Raw genomic sequence first — 10,276 nt, forward strand, 5'->3', positions numbered from 1 at the left:
AAGAAGGACATGAACATTCAAATTTATTAAACACAATGATCAAATATTCTATTTCATGTTAATTCACTTATTTTTTATTTACACATTTGTAGATAAACTTGACTTGATATTGTCCTTGCCTGCATATATCTTTGCAGGCAAGGACAGAAATAAGGATTTAAAGAAATAAATTTAAACATACAGTGGTGTGAAAAAGTGTTTGCCCCCTTCCTGATTTCTTTTTTTTTTTGCATGTTTGTCACACTGAAATGTTTCAGATCATCAAACAAATTGAAATATAAGACAAAGATAACACAAGTAAACACAAAATGCAGTTTTTAAATGAAGGTTTTTATTATTAAGGGAAAAAAAAATCCAAACCTACATGGCCCTGTGTGAAAAAGTGATTGCCCCCTGTGACTCATCCAAAAGGTCACAAAAAAACCCACAACAACATCCAAAGAACTGCAGGCTTCACTTGCCTCAGTTAAGGTCAGTGTTCATGACTCCACCATAAGAAAGAGACTGGGCAAAAATGGCCTGCATGGCAGAGTTCCAAGACGAAAACCACTGCTGAGCAAAAAGAACATAAAGGCTCGTCTCAGTTTTGCGAGAAAACATCTTGATGATCCCCAAGACTTTTGGGAAAATACTCTGTGGACTGCCGAGACAAAAGTTGAACTTTTTGGAAGGTGTGTGTCCCATTACATCTGGCGTAAAAGTAACACAGCATTTCAGAAAAGGAACATCATACCAACAGTAAAATATGGTGGTGGTAGTGTGATGGTCTGGGGCTGTTTTGCTGCTTCAGGACCTGGAAGACTTGCTATGGTAAATGGAACCATGAATTCTGCTGTCTACCAAAAAATCCTGAAGGAGAATGTCCGGCCATCTGTTCGTGACCTCAAGCTGAAGCGCACTTGGGTTCTGCAGCAGGACAATGATCCAAAGCACACCAGCAAGTCCACCTCTGAATGGCTTAACAAAAACAAAATGAAGACTTTGGAGTGGCCTAGTCAAAGTCCTGACCTGAATCCGATTGAGATGTTGTGGCATGACCTTAAAAAAGCGGTTAAGGCTCGAAAAACCTCCAATGTGTTCGAATTACAACAATTCTGCAAAGATGAGTGGGCCAAAATTCCTCCACAGCACCGTAAAAGACTCATGGCCAGTTATCGCAAACGCTTGATTGCAGTTGTTGCTGCTAAGGGTGGCCCAACCAGTTATTAGGTTTAGGGGGCAATCACTTTTTCACACAGGGCCATGTAGGTTTGGATTTTTTTTTCCCTTAATAATAAAAACCTTCATTTAAAAACTGCATTTTGTGTTTACTTGTGTTATCTTTGTCTAATATTTCAATTTGTTTGATGATCTGAAACATGTCAGTGTGACAAACATGCAAAAAAATAAGAAATCAGGAAGGGGGCAAACACTTTTTCACACCACTGTAAGTCAAATAAAGCATGCAAAGACCTGATGCTGTGGAAGAAATTGTAAAGTACAACAAGAGACACTTTTCTCTATAATTATAAGAGATGCTGTTGTAAAGCATTAGAATAGATTTATGGTGCATCTTGATGTAGGCTTCTAATGAATTGAGGTTTTTATTGCTTGACAGAATCACTTTTTTATATTGGGTTAAAAATAGCTCTTTATTAGCACTGCAGTTTATTATGAATCTCAAGGACAGGCCTATTGCCAGCAACTTATGCTATGTCCCTAGATTTACAAGAGGTAGCAAATCGTGATTAAATAAGTGGTGAGTCAAAAACAGGACGAGACAATATAGTATCCATATTCAACATACTGAAACAAAGACAGAAGGCTGTATCAATACAAGTACAGGCTAAACTAGTCAGTGTCACTCATTATAACCAGCAACATTCATTGCATTCAAATAAGAAATAAGCACATTTCTATGGTGTATGGTCACTCTGTCCAGCTTATTCCATTTGTGAACTGATGGGATTAATCAAACTGGTTAAATGAATAATAATAATAATTGCTTACATTTAAATAGCACTTTTCTGGACACTCCACTCAAAGCACTTTACAGGTAATGGGGACTCCCCTCCACCACCACCAATGTGCAGCATCCACCTGCATGATGCGACTGCAGCCATAGTGCGCCAGAACGCTCCCCACACATCAGCTATCAGTGGGGAGGAGAACAGAGTAATGAAGCCAGTTCACGGATGGGTATTATTAGGAGGCCATGATTGATAAACGCCAATGGGAAATACTGTTTTCAAGAAACGCCCTGGGATTTTTAATGACCACAGAGAGTCAGGACCACGGGGTGAGCGCCCCCTACTGGCCCCTCTAATACCTCTTGTAGCAGCGACCTTAAGTTTTCTTAGGGGGTCTCCCATTCAGGTCCACACATGCTGAGCTTCAGTGGGATGCCAGTTGTGAGCTGCAGGGTGATATGGCTGGTAGTGTAAAAATGACTATGATTTAGGATGAATCAAGTATTGTACTGTATATGAAAAAGAGCCTTCGTATGTAGTTGAGGACATTTAAATGTATTTTCAACAAAAATAAAATTGACTAAATTCAAAATAAAAACACTACAAAATGTTTATGTTTAATTTACAAGAACATCAAAAACAAGTTCTTAACTTATTATACTTCTGAGAATTATAATATTGGCATAAGAGAGAAATAAGCCATTCAAGATGTATCTGATTGAAAAGAGACATATAAATATTGGGCTGTGGTACTATTTATCATTTTAGAACTGCTGTGCTTAAAATAAATTAAACTAAAGAGATGACCTGTGTATGAAACTGATGGTTACAAATGTTAAAGGATTCAAGGCAGGTTTTGTTCCAGCTAATCCTTAATTATTTAAGTGATTGTCAGCAGAAGGGCCAAGTACGTAATTGCGGGTCAATTAAGTGAATAAAGAACCTATTTGATCAAGATCCTGCTGCTGAACAGAATGGAGTGCCAGACTTGCATATCCTTACAATATGGTTTCTGCAGTAATAAGAGCAAAAGCCTGCATGGCGACTGGCAAAATGACAGCATGATGAGCCCATAAAATCAGGATGTTCATATTAAACATTGCGCAACACTGCACTGCTCGTGACTCAGAAACCTACAATGCCCACTGCCCTGCTAACCCCAACTATTTCTGGAGAACAAGATACAGTATGCATTAATGAGCTTCAATGTGTAATGAAATATAAAGAACGTTTTATTTGATAGCCAAGTCACAAAACCTTATATAATAACAGAGGTCTATTCGGAAGCACCAAAGTTGTGGCCGTTTTGGGCAGCAGCAGTTAGGATTCAAAGTTGTGGGTTCAGATCCAAGGAATGTGAACAAAGTACTTCACCTGAATTGTTCCATTAAAATAGCCAGCTGTGTGAATGAGTGGCTCAATAAGCTGCTTTGGATAAAAGCATCAAAATAAATGAGTAATTAATATGAAGGTCTCTACCACAGATGCAGTGATGGTGTGCAGAATAGAGAGGATGTTCGAAAATCCTTTCTTTACACAGTATTGTAGCTGTCTAAGTCTTGCCTAGGGGGCTGTTTTTGATTTGTTCTGTTTTTTAAAAATTCAAACTTATAAAAACTGGTTCACCAAAACTTCAGGGACAAAAGTTATGCTTAACATTACACATATTATCCATTCAGAAGCTATTCCAACAAGCGCATACTATATATGATTACATTTAATCAAGCTGTAGGGGTGTGGTATATTAAAATGAATCCAAGCTCCTAAGTCAAATATACTAAAAGTAACCTTGGCTTAGTATAAAGATGTCTTCTAATAGGCCAAACAAGCAAAGAAGGAAAACCCTTTCTGTTTAACAACAATTACATGACATTCATGCAGTCAGATACAGATAAAAACAGATACAAAATTACAAATTAAATAGTAAAGTACCCAACAATTGTGGTATTTGTGATAGTCAGTATCCATTTCACCTTCTCAAAGGAATCATTTTAAAGAGTCCTTATTATATTCTTAATGATTACTTTTAAAGGTACTTCATATAACTACCATCATCACCAGAGGAGATTTTTAGAATCTAATTCACAGTACTTCACAATGATTAGTTTTGCCATTTAAATATCGGTGACTTTTCAGGCGTATACATTATTGACTAAAACATAGGAAAGGGGGAATAATCTTTTATACTTTTGCATTAAATTTAAACGTCATACATGATTCTTAGTAAGCATTGGTCTTTTAACTAGATAAACAACCCAGATCAGGATATAAACAGTAATCATTCCACATTGACTGACCGTACAATGACTAAGGAAAAATCCGTCACTGAGGCTGAAATATTCCACAGATATAAATGGGATACAGACATAGACAAATGTATGGAGCAATGAAATTCAATATTAGAAAATACTACAGTAAGTGTTGAAAAAGCAAATGTTTTATAAGAGTGTGAATGTGACACTGGAGCAGACATAGCCCTGGGGTAGCTTTATTGAAGCCATGTACTGCTCAACTGACATAATGCAAGAAATGTGATGAAAAGCAATGAAAAGGGTAAATAGCAGGTTTTCTTCTACAGTATATATTGTATTTAAAGCAAGGGTATAAAACTGAAATTCATATTTTGCTGATTTTGTACAATGCCTTATCATCATCATAAAAATCATAAATATCTTATTGATGTTTCAATGGAACAGTAACTATTTTTGGTCCTCTGCTCAAAAGACATGAGTTATGATGAAAAATTGTTAAGAGCTCAAACGTTTTAGTCCTTGTAGTGGACAATGACAGAGAACTTGATCAAAGTCTTCTACATTTTTGAATATGAGGACACAAGTTTAATTCCAAGCATTTTCTCAAACTTGCTTCATTCTAGCAGAATGAGATGGACAAACATTAATTACACTTAGTAATTAAGTAAAACATGACTCAGAACTTCAATGTGGAAAAATCTTTTGATTGTACAAAGTTGTTAATGATTTGGGTAGGTTACAAGTCTCTGAATCTGACTCACTGAAACTGTTGAAACTGAGGGAGTTATTGTAATATACAGAGGCGCTAAAACACATACATTAGGTATTGGAACCAATAGCATTTGTTATGGGTTCAATACTCAATTTTTAGCATTTTTGATGCCTCTCAATAACAATTCAGGTATGACTTTGTACTCTTAAGAAGCTCAACAATAAACAGCTCTTTTATAAGACAAATACTTAGATTTAATAGGAAGCTCAAATATTATTAAGACAAATGTGGAGAACTGTATACCACAGAGATGACTTTGAATAAGAGATTTAGAATAAGAATAAGAGAATTATTCTTAATTATCCTTATTTAAATGATTGTTTTCTAATCTTATTTTCCAAACCTTGGCATCCATATCTGCCACACTTGTTGAAGAAGCACACACTGTATACAGTTTTCATAAATATATATAATTACATTATCTTGAACAGCTATTTGGTAATCATCCATGCATTATATTGGATGTGGGATTGAAGTGCTGCATAATCCAAGTCTAGCGTATTTAAAGCTCTGCCTCAAGCATAAATAAATGGTAATAATTTGACAGCGGCTCATCAAAACCTTGTTGATTCCTGTTGCTACATATATATTACAAAGGGTTCAATTTACCATTGAGTGCAGGGGCATAATCAAATTCACTAACAAGAACTATAATAAACCTACATAGAGAGTCACAATGGTATATTTGTGGTAAAGCAACTTATCATGTTTCAGTTCTCTTCTGCCTATTTTTTTACACTTAATGCTGAATACAGGACCTCATTATGATTAAACAACAATGACTTTGAGTTATAAAACAACAACACCATGACAATGTTTTTATCCAGGTGGATATAACAGGGGCTGTTTCACCTCTGTGTACAAAATGTCTCCTTCTGAGTAGGAGGTCCCTTGCCATCTTTTTTACTTACAAAATGTGACTCACTCCATTCTGTCTTACATGGTGTTCTCCATATTTTGGATGCTGTGGGGAAAACAACAGGTCAAAACAAATATGAAACCCCATAAATGTAAGCATTGTACTTTGTCATACCACAGAGGTCTATTTCCTGTGAAACAGGCTTGCCAAAGTCTGAGTGCTTTCTGCTCGATATAAAAACCCTTTAAGACCATCTATTTATGACATATTTATGAACTAATGATAATTGGCTTTTAGTTGCCCCCTTTGGTTTCTATTTCAGTTGGTGAGAGAATAAAGAAATATCACTAGAGTGAATCTGCCTCTAATCATTATTACGTCTAAGTGCATTTAATTTAAGTAATGTGAGGCCTGACGTGTTCCATTCCTTATTATAAACAGAAAAGGCCCACTTTCAAACCTGTAAATCAATATACTTTATCAATTAGCATTTCTGTAATCTGGCTGTGTTCAAAGGCTTCTCCACTGCTGTTCTCTTTTTGAGAAAGCATACAGTTTCAGTGGTCACAGAAATTCACACTTTTTAAAATGGATTCCACTCAATTCCTGCTCACTGTAACATTTATAACACTAGAAGCAGACCATTTTTAAAAACATATTAATAGTGTATATGTTTCTGAAACAGTCTATCTCATGAATATCACTTTAATTATTTTAAATATTCAGTGTAAATTTAAAAATGAAAACAATAAATCATACTGTCTACTTTTGTGTACCATAGTGGGTATGCCATTGGACTCATAACTGACAGGTTGGAAATGATAGAAAATTGCTTCTTTGATAATGCTAATGCTTGCTACTTTACACTTTACAGGGAGCTGTGGGTTTCTGGGACAGTCTTCCTGCCAGGTGGTGGAGACCATAAATTCTTGGCTCCTTCAGTGGATGAATGGGTAGACTAATGGGTAGACTAATCTACCAAACAAGCAAGATGGGCTAAATGACTTCCTCTTATTTTAAGCCTTTTTTCATGTTTTTTTACATGACAGATATTGAATTTTAAAGATATTATTTCAGCACTTTCCATCTCCTTTGCTATTCAGACTTTTGGGTCTCTGAGAGACACAAAGCACATTCATACTTGGGTGGAACACTCTGTAGAAGATTCCACATCCTCCCATGGTTAGATTTAAATTGAAAATATCTGCCTTATCCAGGTGCAGTTAATGTTTCAGCTTATCATCTTGCAAAACAAGAGACATTTGAGAAGCCCTACACAACCTCCTAACATGTTGTCATTATTGCTATTGGGATCTGTGAATCTGAGGCACCTAAATCCCCAAAAATATATTTATGATTCCCATCAAAACCAGTGTTTCATTTTTTTAAACCCATTCACAGAGTTCTCTGAAGAAGGGTTGTTTTCCTGTTCATTAAAAAAAACCTTCTACTCCATGAGCATATTAACTCCTGGAAAATGAATATAATTAGCACTGATTTATTTTTTAAATTCCACCACAAATGTCAAATGGTTGCAAATATTGTTTGTCAATGAATATAAATCCAAAAATTACATATGCATGATTTTTAATATTGAAAAGGGCATAACTGCATATTGAGATGTCAAAAATCAATGCTAAATAATGATTTGCTAATTAACATTGATGTTACAGTATTGCTTGAACACCCCCCACTATAATCAGTAGGCAGAAGGTGTTCAAAGATGCATTACTAACAACACAGGAAGAAATGTATTCCAAAACGAAATGTAGATCTAAAACACAGAGGTCGCAATACCGAATAGACTGATTAAGAAAATGGCTGAGAAAAAGAGCTTGCTGTGCTGGGAAGACACAGAGAATCATTATCACCAGGGGGAAAATGCTTGAAAAGAACTGCCAACAGATATCAAAATAAATATTAGAAATGCGAAAAGGGGTTGCAGAGGAATGATCTCAGAACGTGTCTCTTATATGCCAACAGAAAAGGAGAATGAGGAACTGTGGAGTGTAAGAGACAATAATAAATTATTACAGAAGATGAACGTATATTGAATAATTTATAAATTTATTCAGAAAGGTAGGCACTAAGAACATCGTACAAAATGAGATGTCATGCACAACTGTTTACAGAATGTTTATAGTTTTACTAAAAGCAGAGGTTTTGCCAGCAGACCAGAATGCAATAAACAAACTACTAGAAAAGAAAATACTATTAATGTCAAGAGGTCATGAAATCTTCAGACAAAGTAAGGCATTAAAGATTTTTTTTTCAGCCAGATCATTTACAATCCAGGATAGTTCCTGCACGTGAGTAAATACTCTGGACAAATGGAAATCAAAGAACATTTGTTTTAAAGAAGCATCGTTGTCCCAGGATGTGGTATAAAGTGGAGTGCCAGAGCAATCAGTTTGATCAGTATAAGATAAATTACTTGTCTTGTCATTAAGGAGGCTGTGTGTTAGTGGTTGCTGGTTGTACTGGGGAGGAGGTACTGATTGATTTGGCTTAAGTGACTCACTGACAGCACTGACAAGTGCCTGGGGTTGCTGTGGTTGCATGATAAACTGAAGGAACCCTGGTGGCTCCGGCCATTTATATTTTGGATCCGTACATTTTGGACACAACCCTTGCTCAAACTAGGGATATCTAGACTAAGGGGATCAAATTGCATTTTGGTCATAAATCTATACTAGCTGGAACTTGTAAACAGATTGTCTGGATAGTGCGATACAGCTGATGAAATAAAGTTATTAATTGTTTCTCTAGTCCACGTGTCAAACTTACAGTATGTTACACATGTGTTTTGAGATTCAACATAGATAATTCTTTCTAATTGCTGTTATACTGCTGCATCCTAATTTGCATCTTTGCATTGGCTGCTTCAATATTAGCTTACCAAAAAGCTTCCTAATAAATATCAAATACAGTTATACCTTGTTCTAAAGTACAGTGTCTTGGAAAAACTGCAAGTTAATGTACACATTACATAATGAGTTACAGGAAAGAATACAGCTATTGTAAGATGACAGCATTCCTATTTTGTAACTCATATTATTTTTGTGAAACCTGATAAATCACTACACCATTTTGTCCTATTTAATAGATTTCAAAATGCATGGTAATTTTTGCAATTGTATAATACACCATTATGGAAGATCCAATTACCATTCAAAATGGCTCACTGCCTTAGTCAACACTTCAGCTTAAGAGAAAAGAGGAGAGCATGGACACATTGTCTGAAACACGGGCTGTCAAGCCATCTGCTTCTTCTGTACAGAGATCTGGGGACTCGAAGAGTAAAGCTTTCATGTTGAACAGCAGCTAATACAAGGCTTACTGATACAGAAACATAGGCAAATGAAGAACAAGTGATTTGGTGGTGCACGATGATCCAAGAAAGCTGCAGGAGATTGAATATCACTAATTAAGCACAGAGCTCTGACACCTTCTAGGATATATTTTACATCTTTTAATTTATATATCAGTTAAAATGATCAATTAAGAGAAAAAAATTAAGCCATTCCGCCCTTGGCAAAGCTGTTTTCTATAGGAATTAGCATATTGACAAAACTGTTATCATTAAATTAAACTTCTCATAGCCCTTGACTTTGTAAGTAAAATATACTGTGTTTTGAGTAATACTACAAGTTCAAATAAGTTGCTTTAGCCCTGAAAAGCAGTCTCATACAGTATGTCATTTTTATTCTTGATTGTTTAAATATTAATTGGTCCGTCTGTTCTTCACAAAACAGGATGAAAATAATTTTGGACCACATTTTTTGGTAATTTCCTGTATTAGAATAAGTAATCTACCCTACAGTATTTAACTGTAATTAAATCTAACTATTCAAATTAGTGTTTTGTCAGAACTGGACAGCTGTGATGACATGATCAATTTAGCAGATAATCACACAAATCATCCATCAGACCAGCACAGATGGTAGGATTGTAAAACCTGTAAAATCATTCTTTGTTATCATTTTTCAGTCAAACACTCAGATTTTCAGTTCATATCACAGAAGATACATGTCACACTTATTTTAATTTGAAAACACATGTCACACGGTGCCACTATTTTCAATTACTATTTTATTATTATATATTAATATATTGCAGATGTTATTGATGTTTTTTCCCATCAGTTGTCCAGGAGATTTAGGATTTTAAATGCCTTACTGTATTTTTAGTCAAAAAATAGCATTTTTAGAATGGTTGCTGTAAAAAATGCAAACTATCCTGATTTGTATTGTCAAAGGACTATTTATATACATGCCACAGAGGAATAGATTAACTTTTTGCAATTTAATAGCATATCTGCTTAACACAGCCAGTCTGTACAAATAAATAACCTCAAATCATATTTTGTGAAATGTGAGGAAAATAATTACTGCTGTCATCATGATTTGGAAATACTGGTTAAAACTTTGGTATCTCACCAAAG

Source organism: Atractosteus spatula, chromosome 3, assembly GCF_055471065.1.
Source record: "Atractosteus spatula isolate fAtrSpa1 chromosome 3, fAtrSpa1.hap1, whole genome shotgun sequence".
Lineage (NCBI taxonomy): Eukaryota > Metazoa > Chordata > Actinopteri > Semionotiformes > Lepisosteidae > Atractosteus > Atractosteus spatula.